This window comes from Cornus florida, unplaced genomic scaffold (genome assembly GCF_030987335.1).
Source record: "Cornus florida cultivar Cherokee Brave unplaced genomic scaffold, ASM3098733v1 CherokeeBrave_3.0.0_Hap2_Chr04, whole genome shotgun sequence".
NCBI lineage: Eukaryota > Viridiplantae > Streptophyta > Magnoliopsida > Cornales > Cornaceae > Cornus > Cornus florida.
Window position 1 is genome coordinate 57745509 of NW_026775574.1, and position 14914 is coordinate 57760422.

The window sequence follows — 14914 nt, forward strand, 5'->3', positions numbered from 1 at the left end:
CTCCTAGCAGACCTTGCTGGCATAGGGGTAGTAGAAGCGGATTGTGCAGACTGCTGTCCCTAAAACTAAGATGAACCACCCTTATTCTTTTTCCATGACTATCCCTCTGAAGATGATCATGAATTCCTCTTTTGCTTCCACTGGTCCCTTCCTACATTTCTATCATTTGCTTCCGCCTCTAACATTAGTGCTCTTTCCACTGCCTTTGCATAAACTTTGAAATATTGTGCCGTTATCAATGGTCTCATTTGGTAATAAAGGCCAGAGACAAACTTCCGTGTCTTGTCAGCCTCACTTTTCACTAATTCGGGAGCAACGCGAGAAAGAGAGGTGAACTTGTTTTCATACTCGGTCACCGTCATGTTGCCTTGTATATGATCATCAAACTACTTTCTTAACTCCCACTTCTTGGTAATCGAAAAATACTTTTCATAGAATAACTCCTTAAACATATCATAACTCATGTCCTCTACCTTGTGCTAGTTAGTGACCGACTTCCGCCAAAGCTTGGCGTCCTTAGAAAATTTGTAAGTAGCCAAGATGATTTTCAAATGATCGTCCATCACATCCATAGAAGTCAAGTGGTTTTCCACTTGGTCAACGTACTCATAAGCTACCATTGGATCTACACCAACCTTAAACATCATTGGCATCAAATTCGTAAACCTAGAAGTCAACTTGAGACGTTTATATGCTGCCGTCTCCTCTACTTATAGTACCGGTTGCGGAAAAGAAGCAGTTGTAGCCCTCAAGGCTCTCTGTAACAAATGATTTAGTGCCAGATCAGCCAAACCTTCACCTTCTTCAATGGTTATCTCAACATTGTCCCTTCTAGCAGGAACACCTCTCGAGGGAATTAAGTCCCTAGTGCTGCTGTCGTACTAACGCTTAAAAGATGTTCAAAAGGTAGTGAATGTGTAATGTGGCCAAGTTTTAAATTTATAAATGCCACTGAGAGTGAGTAGGGATTGTCCCAATGGATTAAGGGTGCACTAGTAGTGGAAATAAGGCTTAGGGTTAGTAGGTCGAGTGATCAAAGGTAGGCTGTTTGGTTGATTAAACTACAACTAAAACTAAACAAGATTAATATCAAGTAAGTAATTAAAGGATAGATAAAACAAGAGAGAGAGGTCTTGGAACTTAGAGATCTCCACTAAGCATCACTTTTCTCTATATTCAATTCACAATTAATGAAGGGAAGGCATATGTTGCAACAAGAGTGAGTGTGTGTGGTTGTTTTAACAAACATGGACGACCAATTAAGTGTATATTGTCTAGACAACACAATGAATAACATATTCTATCAAAATGAGCCATTAATCCTTCTTTAAGCTCACAATCCAAACATATCACAAAATTAGAGAAATATACTACTTGTATTCATAAGTATGGAACATCAAACAACAAGCATGGATTGTCCTCCCATTTAACAACTAAAGTAACTACACTACATCTAAGCTAATGATATGAAAATTAAACTAATTAGACTAAGGGAGATGCACAATCCATTAAGAAATGAGTATGAACCATCAAATAAACCACAAAAGCATTCTGTTAAGCACTATGTCTTGACAATCTCTAGATCTATAGCATTAATACATATAGACATGCGTCAACAACACAAGAAATAGAGATAAACACATGAACATTTATTCTAGCATACATAGACATATGGATAGAATAAAATGGTCACTTGGAAGAATTAAACCACACAAATCATTGAATAAACAAGATCTATATATATAAATATGTCAAAACATATATTACAACACAAATTCCCTCAAAAATACATGAATCAAGATAAAGAAAGCATGCTTAGGGCTAAATCCAGTCCCAAGAAGATGTTTAGCCACTCATGAATGGTGTCCTCTAACCCTTAAGGGCTATCTCTATGGTAGAAATGCTCCTCTTTTTGAAGTAGATGGAAAACCTCTCAAGAATGTCTCTAGCCTCTTCTCCAAGAATATGTTATACAATATGTAAGTTATGTTTAGTATGCTCTGAAGAATGGCTCATATTCCTTATATAGGTAGGTTAAAATGTCACACCCAATAGTCTGGGCTCGCACATCAATATTCCTCCAATGATTGTACCATGAGCCAACCTTTAATGAGCTGGATTTTGTCTTTTGTTTGGGCTTGAGGAAGTTCGATCGATGAAACTTGTGGTGAGATCGATCAAACATGGCTGAGATCTATCAAACTTTAGCTAGATCGATCCTCCCATGGCACCGCCTTTTTGGATAAGGACATATCTGAAATATTTTAGGGAAAGAGACAAAAGTGGTAGGTGGGGTGGTACAACAGGATAAGATTGAATCTTTTCGATCGATCTGAGAATTGTTGGATCGATTGAACTTTGTGGGATCTTTGGATAAGAACAAAAGAGTTTGGATCCATCTTGAAATGTCTAGATCGATGAACTTTCGATCGATCGAAGTATACTTGTGATCGATCGAACCTGCTGAATTCCATACTTTGCTTCAATCTGCTTCCACTTTACTCTTTTCTTCCATCCAGCTTGAGTTAGCTTCTTTTAAGCTCTTATTTGGCTGAATTAGCTTATTTTGGGGATAAGCACCTAAAAAGGGCAATAACACAAAATTAGTCTAAAACGGGAAAGTAAGATAGATAAAGGTCCTAAAATACCTAAGCTTAAGGGGCGCACTTTTCAGCGCTCATCACACCCCCAAACTTAAATATTGCTAGTCCCTAGCAATGAACTACAAAGTAAGGAAATGAAATGAACAACTATACAACTATGAACTAGAAAGCAATAAATGGATAATGCCACTTTCGTAGGGAACATGATTACAGTTAGCATATGCAACATGCCTTTTAAACCCCTAGGTTACCCCTAGTGGACGAGTAAAGTCTCGTGAAGGTTTCTAGAAATGACACCCACAAACATTAAGCTCAATATCACAAAAGAAGCACCAATATTGCAAACAAGCATTAGGAGAAAACTACCTCAAGTATGCAATTTTTCAACCATTTCCAAGCAATCTCCCAAAATTTAAATATCAAGCAAGCAAGTATAGTCCTCCACACATCAAGAAAATGATCATGCAAATCAAAACAACTTTAGAATCCATTTTAAGTGGACCGGCATCAGATATGTTGCTATCTTAGCCAACTAAAGAAATGATCACATCCTTACCCTAAAACTAGCACATAAATCTAGTACCGATCATCAAGACAAAGAGTGGACCTTTTATTAAAGCTTTATTCATCTATGTGTGCTTATTCTTTTCACTTAATTTTTTTTTCTATCCCTAAGGATCAAAGATGGAAGCATAGTGTAATGTGTTGATCTATTAAGCTTTCTAGCGATCCATGAGGTCGAGCGTTAGGTCAATGACTCCCAAACCAGATGGCTTTAGGGCACTAGGTGTTAAAACACCCCTAAGGACTTACAAGCTCAAATCAACTAGGGTACAAATCAAGACAACCTCAATCTAATCATTTCCCACTTCTCACCTTTTAGGAGAAGTGACGAGGCCGCTTGATATACGCCAAAATAATGTAGTGAATGTGCGGTTTAGGAAAAGCCTTTTAGGTCAAGTTTAAATTTATAAAAACCACTACCACCACTACTACTAATGTAGTAAGAGTGAGTAGGGATCGTCCCAAGAGATTATACGTGTTGGAATTTAACTTTGACTCTAATGCATCACAAGATTGCAAAGAGATTTGATGAGATGATTAAACTACTTCAATTAATGAAAATACAATTAAAATAAAACTAAGTTGAGATAGGGATTTAAGAGATATGAAGAGAGGTCTTAGGGTATTGGAATCACCACTAAGCTCATATAATTAACCACTTGCTTTCCATTAATGGGGAATACATTGTTGTGAACAAAATGCGACTACCAATTGCAATATTAAGCATGGACCATCAAATTCATGTATGAATTGTCTACCTAACCAACAAATAAACTAAGTGTAGAACAACCCATCAAATCTAAGTATGACCCATCAAACTAGTCACAATTGTAGCACACATCAATCTAGAGAATTATGGAATTTGCAATAATAAGCCATGGAATATCAAATCAAGTATAGATTGTCTACCTACCTACAAGCATGAATTAAATTGTAGAACAACCTATCAAGCTAAGTATAATCCATCAAATTAGTGTACAAACCCATTCAATGAAAACCCATGTTTAGCCATCACTAAATCTTTAATTAATCACATATAGACATGCAACCAACATAGAGAATCTAGTGTAGAGATCAATTCCCCAAATAATCACACATAAGACAATATGTAATTAAAATAGAGAATCAATAGAAAGAATTAATCCATATGAATCATGTAAGAAATAATTCCTAATTTAATCACACATAGATATGTAAATAAACTAGAGAATTAATAGGAAGAATTAAACCATAGAAATCATAGAAATATATCATTATTCATTAAATTCACAAGGTTAGAACACTAATCACAACAATATATATAAATCCCCAAAAATAGAAATACAAGGGTTTAGATTACATAAGACTTAGGGCTTATCCAAGCCCTAAGTGTAGATCTAGCCAATCATGGAGGAGGTAGATGTAGTTATGAAGCCCTCAAGAGCAAGCTCCAAACATGGCTCCATCTTCTTCTTTTTCTTCTTTGAAGCTTTAGAGAGAGAGAGAATGGATCTAGAGATGGGTTCTTGAGATGAGTCTCCACTTCCCTCTTTTCTTCTAACCCTAATCTCTAACTTTTCTAGAGAGAGAAACAAAAATTACAATGTAAAAATAAAAAGATAAAAAGCTCTTTTATAAAATTGGTCACTTCCCTTTATATAGAAGGTCATTTTCTTAGCCATTAAGTCATAAATATAGCCCCAAAAATATCTAATCCAGTACTATGTGGTAGGTGGGAGTTTTGGGCGCACACGGGAATAAGATAGCTCGCTGTCAGCACATTTTCAATCGATCTCAGAAAAGTTCAATCGATCAGAGAAAAGTTTGATCGATCAGAGTTCGATCGTTCTCACTTGGCAGCTTTTCAACATCAGCCTCTTTTTGCTCCAGATCAGTTTCCTTTTGCTCCAAATCATCACCAAGACTTAGTTTGACTCCAAAAGGGCCTTAAAAAACCATTTTTAGCCCGTTTTAACATTATTGAACTGAAATAGACAAAAACACAAATAAGCACTAAAACGGGTAAATAAAGATAGATGAATGGACTAAAATACCCTCGCTTAGGAGGTTTAAATGCGCACTTTTCAACGCTCATCAAGAAGTCTTCACTTTTTTTATTTACTTTTATAACAACTTTTTCTTCTTCTTTTCTCTCTCTCTTTTTTTTTTTTTTTTGATAGAAAGTTCAATTATTAACAGGATAGAATCCAGGTACTCATTGAAAAGAGATTGTTATCCACCTTTATCAAAATGAAAGCTTTCAATGCACTACTAGCTCAATTGGGATATAACCAATTCAATAATCAACAAAGCATGTACCCCACAAATGAATGCTAGCGTGCACCTGTGCTAATGTAGAATCCTAGAGTGAATCTCAAAACAATCACAAAATCAGGATGATGTGGACCACAAGTGCAAGCATGATATCAATCTTTTGAAAAATTTACTCCTAAATGGCATCCACAAGGTATACAAGGAGTATTGGACTCTCAAGTCAAGCAATTTTTAAATTTTAAGCAATATAGTCCTTAAAAGATCAAAATCACAGCTAGTTATGGACCAATCATAGAAAATTCCTCAAATACACAAGTTATGCTCAAAATTTTGAATTGAAAGCAAATACTACAATTAACACCATTACCTCCCCCCTAAACTTAAATAACACAGTGTTCTCAATGTGCAAAGAGAACAAAGGAAAGAGTATACCAGTGCAGCTAAGCAAAAAATGGCCGGGACACAAGTATCCAAAGTGGGTGGTATTCCCCCCTAAGCTTGGGATTAACTGTAGTCCTAAAAATTTGGCACTGGATAAAAGTTCATTAGACAACAAAGGGGATAATAATAGTGCACAGTGGACATGCAATTGTAAATGGGATACGAAATTGAAGTAAAGAGAGAGGAAAAAGGTGGTCCTGAAAAATTCGGGCAGCACTCTCTCACTGAAGTCACTGAGATGCGCCTGATAAATGGAGTCAATCACAAGCAGATATATCAATATAAAATCTAGACATCCAAAAATATCATGCATAATATAGAAAATGGAAACAGTATATATAGTACATCACAGGAATAGGGCCAATAGACTGGCCTAAAAAATATAATATAACAGTATCAAAATAGCAGTCTAATATCACAGATATGTATAAGAACGAAAAAGAAGTAGAGAGATCAGGCAGAGGATGTAGGGCGGGTGGGGCGTGATCCCTGGATATCTCTAGATATGCCCTGCAGCGCAGCTAAAACGTCTGAGCGGAGAGATGCCACATTTGTGTTGAGGGAGACGACGTCTGCTCTGAGAGAGACAACCTCACCCTCCAATGTCTGGAAACGCTCTCCTAGGCCAGGTGTCTGTGCTAGAGCCTCAGGTATGACTGGATCATGAAACTGCGGTATGTCCTGAGTCTGCTCCTGAGAATGAATTGGCAACCCTGCCGGAGAGTGATGCAGAAGCTCCTCTGCTGGTGGCTCTCGCTTTAAATCAATATACATATGCTCATCAATAGCCACTAGTGGGTCTGCTGGATCGGCTGCTATTGCTGTAGTTGCTGCCTGCTCCATCTCCTCTATCTTAAGCTCCTCAGCTGCTAAAACTGCCTTCTCGCGCAAACTCTTGATAAGAGCATTGTATCTCTTATCCCAATCTTGCTTGCTAAAGTGGCATGCTCCTGTCTCTGGATGCTCATCCATATGGATAGGATAGCGCTGATCTCTGAGGATCTGAGTGATCAGATGGCTAAATGGCAGACTAGTAACTCGCCTAGGCTTGGCCTTACTAATGTAAGTGGAACATAACTTCATCATGACAGTCCAGTAGAGTGCCAGCATAGAAACCCAATAGCCTGTGTAGAATCCATATAGAGCAACTAGAATCAGACTGCCTCTGGATCTTATGGCCTGCATTAATACGTTTCAGTATAGGACCAAATCGTAGAACCATAGCTCATCAGGCAGATAAGTCTGAGTGGCGAAAAGCTCGCCATCTGCATAGTGGCCTATGAGTGCCACAGCTATGTTTGTGTAAGAAGGCCTCTTCTCTAAAATAGGGTAATGAACATCGGGAGGACATATATAAGGACATCGGGATGATCTCGCTAGAATATCAATTGTGATCTAGATGGGGTAACCATCGATAGTGGTCTGCATCTCTGATAAGTTACCCGTGGCCTGACGGAGATGCTGGTACAATAACCAAACATGCCATGGATAAACTGGATAAGTGACTAGGGTAAATATAGCTAAAAGACCCCTCCGGTCAAGATCATCGTAAGTTGGCCTGGTCAATATACACCGGGAGAAGAAAGAAATGTCGAACACTGACTCATGCGCCACCGGAAGGCTTAAGTATCTCCTGTTAGGTCTCTCGGGGACTAGGTCTGGCTATACCGGTGGTGGTGAAGGAGATGGTACATGCTTAGCCTCAGCTGAAGAAGATGATGTGGCAGCAGAAGACTGTAGTTTAGAGTTAGCGGATGGGGATTGAACTGTATCTGCCTCTGACTGGTCCTGTATCTGCTCTGGCTCTCGCTCAGGAATGGGGTCCTGGATGTGAGATGAGCCTGCCTGGTCGCCTAATCTCTGCCTGACTCTGTGATGATAATGTCCACGAGCAACAATCTTGACCCTAGCCACGACCTGCAAAATAAAAGGAAACCTTGCAGAACAAGTCAGTAGCTGGATAAGGCATAGCATATAGAAACATATATGTCAAATAAGATAGACAAAACAGAATAAAGGATATGAATCTATGCAAGTCATAAGAAATAAATGGCATTAAGTGACTCATGCTTAGACAGTATAAGTATGGAATGCATCTAATGTAGAAAACACAGGCATTGGGCATGTATGAGATAGCATGGAATCACAAAAGATGGTGTGTGAAGTGTATGATGCAAATCTGTGAAGTTCGATCGATCACAAAAATGTGAGATCGATATAAGTTCGATCGATCTTGAATAAGTGAGATTGATGCATTTTCGATCGATCTGAGAAAAAGTTCGATCAATCGAACTGTGAGGTGAAATTCGAAAAGTCACAGATCTGTGTTGTGGATGGCACGGGGGCCTCACAAGTAAGCTCGTGGGCCCCTTTACACAACAAATCAACAAACATGGTCACTTGATTAGGCTCGTGACCACCAAAGTCAAAAATCAAAACCAAAAATATAAAATCGATATATACACATATATATACAGAGCTTCAAAGCTTCATCAATGGCTATAATCATCATCATCATCATAAATCTAACATGGAAAACAGTGATGGCATCAAAATAAAGCTTCAAAATCAAAAAGGGATCTCGGATCTTACCCTAAATTGAGAGAGAAGATGAGATGCGAATGAAATCCAAGATCTGGGATGAGGGAGAGAGATTCGGGATAAGATGAAGTCACCGGAGGGAGTTCGCCGGAGATGGAAGAGAAGGTTTGCAGCGGCGATGGGCTATAGGGTTTGAAGATCGATTTCTTTGAAATCGATCGAATGACCCTAGGTTCGATTTTTAAAAACATTTCCTTTTCAGTTCGATCGATTGAACTGAATCCTTAGATCGATCGAACTGGAATCGATCTCTCCTCTTAAATGACAAAATTATTTTTGAAAATTTTGGATTTTTCTGAATTAAAAATAATTAAAAATTAAAACTATTTTTGAATTTTGGAAAATTAAAATTTAAAAATTAGAAATTAAAAATCAAAAATGTTTTTTGGATTTTGTTTGGAAAATGAATAAAATAAAATAAAAATAAATGGAAAATTAGAAATGGAAAATTGAAAATATTTAAGTTTCAAAAAATAAAAATAAAAATAAAATAAAATAAACAGAAATATTTTTGTATTTTTGACCATTTTTTTTTTTTTTTTTTAAAATTCGAAACAAGAGTCAAAGTCAAAGTCCAAATAGTAAATCAAAGAACAGAGATCGATTTCTCCAAGATCGGTCTCAGAAGTACTCCGATTGATCGAACATGCAAAAATCTGCAGACATGTTTGAACGATGGGACAGAGAGGTTTTTGGATGCAGGTATAGAATTCGATCGATCGAACCTCATTTGAGATCGATCGAACAGGAACAAAATGTCCATTTTCAACATGAAAGTGTATGCAATCCTAATCACTGTTCCTAGCAATGTATATGAACCTAAAGCAAATATTTAGACTTCGTAAGAAATGAAATTTAAAATAGAAATGGGGGAGGAATAAAGTTGTGACACCTTACGAAATGTACTAGTCTTTAACGTCTTTAGTAAGATGTTAGGCTCATTTAGACCGGCTCTTTTAATGGGGTGATAAGTACTTTGAACTCCACCCAACAAATGGTTCCCTAGAGAACTTGTTGGATTAGGCTTAAAGGAACTTGTTGGTCCTTTTTCAATGTGATCTTTGGGCTTCCATGCCCTTTTAAAACAAGATTTTGAAACAACTTTTTTCAAATTCAGGGTTGAAGATAACCCTTTTGAAATTTTGGTTTCAAGCAAAGACTCTATTCCTTCACATGTATTAGCATGACATTTCTCTACAACATTCACTTCTTTATGCTTGTCAAATGAATTCGGGGTTGGATTGAAGATATTCAACTTCACCTTCATGTGGCCAAATGAGATTTTCATTATCCTCGTCCTACAATTAATATTGGCATTCGCGGTTGCCAAGAAAGGACGGCCAAGGATAATAAGAATTTGGCTCTTAGAATTCGGGACCGGTTCTGTGTCAATGACAACGAAATCAACGCGGAAGAAAAATTTATCAATCTTAATCAATACATCCTCAATGACACCCTTAGGCTTTTTGATTGATCGGTCGGCAAGTTACAAAACCACCGACGTTAGTTTCAAGTCTCCTAAGCCTAATTTGACATATACCGAGTATGGAAGAAGATTAACACTTGCTTTTAAGTCTAGAAGAGCCCGATTAATGACATGGTCACCAATGACACAAGATGTAGTAGGTGAACAGGGGTCTTTAAACTTTGGAAGAGTGTTATGTTACAAAATAGAGCTCATTTGCTCGGTCAAGACCACTTTCCTTGGTGCTTGGCTTTTGTTCTTCCTCTTTTGGGTGCAAAGATCTTTTAAAACTTGGCATAAGCCAGAATTTGCTTGATTGCATCCAAAAGCAGAAGGTTAACCTTCACTTGCTTAAACACATTGATGATTTCATTTGTCTTTGTCTTTTACTTGTCAAGATAAATGGATTCTTTCAAGGCATCTGGAAATGGAGCTCTTGGCTCAAAAACTTTTTCAAAATCCTTCTTTGAAATATCATCAACACAAGAATTTTTCAAATCATTCTTTGATTCATCTTTCAAATCATTTTTGAACTCACTTTTCAAATCACTTTTTGACACTTTCTCATTTGAATGATCATGCATATGCAATGAAGGAGGAATATGATAAGAAACGGAACGGGTGTCAACTTTGGGTTGCACCGGTTCACTCTCTTCATGGGACACACCTACTTGGTTGTCAATGATTCTCTCACTTCTCAAGGTTGTCACCGCATTGACATGTTCTATTATAGGACTTTCCGATAAGGAATGAGTCTCCACAACACATTATTGCTTTGGTGGGGCATTCAAAGGCATTTTCCCTTTCTCTCTAGCATTTAAAGTACTAGCTATTTGCCCTACTTGGGTTTCTAGCTTAGCAATGGATTGAGAATGCGAATAAAGCAATTGAGTGTTCGCCTCTAGAGTGCCTACAGCGGTCAAAACTTTCTCTTCAAAGGCGGGACTCCTAAAATGTCCTTGAGAATAAGATGGTTGATTAGGAAAATGAGAATTAGAAAATTGATTACCATGGGATTGAAATGATGATCCAAAACCTTGGGAACCTTGGCTTTCCATCGGAGGTGGAACATACTTCCTTTGAAAACCACCTTGGGGAGGGTTTGAGCCTTCCCCTTGGCTTTTCTAAGAAAAGTTTGGATGGTTCCTCCAACTTGGATTGTAATGATTGCCATAGGGATTATTCCCTTGGTTAGCAAAAATAGCATTGGCTTGCTCATGGTTTTCATTTTGCACATGTCCGTGGGGACAATTAGAAGTAGAATGCAAGACACTAGAACAAGTCATACATGATTCATTAGATGCACAATGATGAACATGATTAGGGGCGGAAGGCATTTGATTCACCGAGTTTTGGTTAATTAAGAATTGATCAAATCTTTGAGGTAAGGATTTCATCTCGACGGCTATATCATTGGAGTTGTCAACTTGATAAAAGCCAACATTCTTCCTTCCTCCTAGATTTCTACCATTTTTAGAAGATAAGGACCTATGCATGGAATTTTCACTCATACTTTCATACAATTGCCACACATCATTTTCATGCTTGTCATGATAAGAACCACCCATTAATGCATCAACCATACCCTTGTGATTATTCGGTAAACTTTCAAAGAAATATTGAACTAGTTGCCACTTAGGTATGTCATGATGTGGCATTTTCTTAGCTAATCATTAAACCTTTCCTATGCCTCATGAAACATTTCCCTATCCCCTTGAGAAAATTCTCTAATGGAAGTTCTCATGGCATTGGTCTTAAAAACCAGATAGTATTTTTTTAAGAACTCTTGTTGTATTTCAGCCCAAGAAGTTATCGAAAAAGGCCTAAGATTATTGAACCAATATTTTGCCTTGTCTTTAAGGGTAAAAGGAAAAATTTTAAGCCTTAACACTTCTTCCGGCATGTCCGTGTATTTCACGATGGAACACACTTCAAGAAACTCATCTAAATGCTTATAAGGCTCTTCACTTGGAAGTCCATGATAGTTTGGAAGTATTTGAATAGTTTGTGGTTTAATTTCATAGTGATGTGCTCTAAATGGAGGCAATTGAATGCAAGTAGGTGCATTGTATTCATTAGGCACATAATGGTTTCTCAATGCAATGGGAGGATTCACAATTGGTGGTGCTAGACGAACACCTTGATTAGCTTGAGCTATGGGGGGTTGTGGAGCAAATATTGGCCTAGGCATTCCCAATGGAACTTGGCCTTATTATTGTGGGTGAATGAATGGTCTAGGAATGCCTAATGGTACTTGAACATTTTTATAATGCACATTAGGGTGGAGGTTGCCTTGTTGGTCTATGTGACTAAGGTCCTCAACATGGCCGTCATTCAAATCCTCCATTGGTGAAATGGAGTGATGAGAACTACCCCTTCCCCTAGGATTACGAATAACCGATTCAAGATACAAATTATGAGGGACAAGAGTAGGATTCAATGACCTACGACCATACATACATTAGAAAAGCAAATAACAAGCAAATAACAATCACTTTGCCCCCGCAACAAATAAATCAACAAATCTACACATTCAATGATCCCATACTCCCATGCTTAAACAACATGCAAAGAAAAGTAAATTGCCTCCATGCGGGCTCACGATATATCTAAGAAATGGAAAACAAGCCTCCATGCGGGCCGACGATTTAACTAGGGCTTGAGTTAGAAAGATCTCACAAAGGGTCCTTAAGCAACTTCAATTAATTTTCAACTTCCAAACTTTGCTATGCTTTGCATTTTTTTTTTAGTCCTTTTTGTGCTTAGCTTAGCTCTTTGCGTTGAAGTCTCCTTTGCTTAACCTCCTTGCTCAATTTCACCTAGTCAATTAAGAACAAACACAATAAGTAACCAAAAATAAAAATAAAGTAAAGACACGATCAAAAGAGTACTAATCCCTAATTGTTTCCAAAACACGGCGTTGCCAATTCAATCCCCAGCAATGGCGCCAAAAACTTGGTGCTGCAGTCGCCCCAACGCTTAAAAGATGTTCAAAAGGTAGTGAATGTGCAATGTGACCAAGTTTTAAATTTATAAATGCCACTACTACCTCTAACTAAAAATATAGCTAGGGTGACTAGGGATCATCCCAAGGGATTAAGGGTGCACTAGTAGTGGAAACAAGGCTTAGGGTTAGTAGGTCGAGTGATCAAAGGTAGGTGGTTTGGTTGATTAAACTACAATTAAAACTAAACAAGATCAATATCAAGCAAGTAATTAAAGGATATAGAAAACAAGAGATAGAGGTCTTGGAACTTAGAGATCACCACTAAACATCACTTTTCTCTATACTCAATTCACAATTAATGAAGGGAAGGCATATGTTGTAACAAGAGTGAGTATGCGTGGTTGTTTCAACAAACATGGATGACCAATTAAGCGCATATTGTCTAGATAACACAATGAATAACACAATATATCAAAGTAAGCCATTAATCCTTCTTTAAGCTCACAATCTAAACATATCACAAAATTAGAGAAATATACTACTTGCATTCATAAGTATGGAACATCAAACAAAAAGTATGGATTGTCCTCCCATTTAACAACTAAAGTAACTACACTACATCTAAGCTAATGACATGAAAATTAAACTAATTAGACTAAGGGAGAGGCACAATCCATCAAGAAATGAGTATGAACCATCAAATAAACCACAAGAACATTCTATTAAGCACTATGTCTTGACAATCTCTAGATATATAGCATTAATAAACATAGACATGCGTCAACAACACAAGAAATAGAGATAAACACATGAACATTTATTCTAGCATACATAGACATATGGATAGAATGAAATGGTCACTTGGAAGAATTAAACCACACAAATTATTGAATAAACATAAATATGTCAAAACATGTATTACAACACAAATCCCCTAAAAAAATACATGAATCAAGATAAAGAAAGCATGCTTAGGGCTAACTCTAGCCTTAAGAAGATGTCTAGCCACTCATGAATGGTGTCCTCCAACCCTCAAGGGCTATCTCCATGGTAGAAATGCTCATCTTCTTGAAGTAGATGGAAAACCTCTCAAGAATGTCTCTAGCCTCCTCCTAAGAATATGTTATACAATATGTAAGTTATGTCAAGTATGCTCTCAAGAATGGCTCATATTCCTTATATAGGTAGGTTAAAATGTCACACCCAATAGTTTCGGCTCGCACATCAATATTCCTCCAATGATTGCACCATGAGCCAACCTTTAATGAGTTGGATTTTATCTTTTTTCGGGCTTGAGGAAGTTTGATCGATCGAACTTATGGTGAGATCGATCAAACATGGATGAGATCTATCAAACTTTGGCTGGATCGATCCTCCCATGGCGGCGCCTTTTTAGATAAGGACAGATCTGAGATATTTTGGGGAAAGAGACAGTAGTGGTAGGTGGGGTGGTACAACAGGATATGATGGAATCTTTTCAATCGATCTAAGAATTGTTGGATTGATCAAACTTTGTGGGATCTTTGGATAAGGACAAAAGAGCTTGGATCCATCTTGAAATGTCTAGATCGATGAACTTTCGATCGATCGAAGTGTACTTGTGATCGATCAAACCTGCTGAATTCCATACTTTGCTTTAATCTGCTTCCACTTTGCTCCTTTCTTCCATCTAGCTTGAGTTAGCTTCTTTTAAGCTCTGATTTGGTAGAATTAGCTTATTTTGGGGATAAGCACCTAAAAAGGGCAATAACACGAAAAACGGGAAAGTAAGATAGATAAAAGTCCTTGAATACCTAAGTTTAAGGGGTTTAAATGCGCACTTTTCAGCGCTCATCAGTCCTTAAGAAGTGTATCCTTATCAACTTGCTCTGAAGGATTAGAGCTAGAGCTTTCACCAACATCACCCCTTATCGGCCTAGAGCTAACTACCCCTGGTTCCTTTCGCAGTGGCATCATGCTATAAAATGAGAAAACGGTTCAATAACGATAACACTCAGGTCCACCCGAGAACGACGTTCTCACATGAATGACTCAACAAAA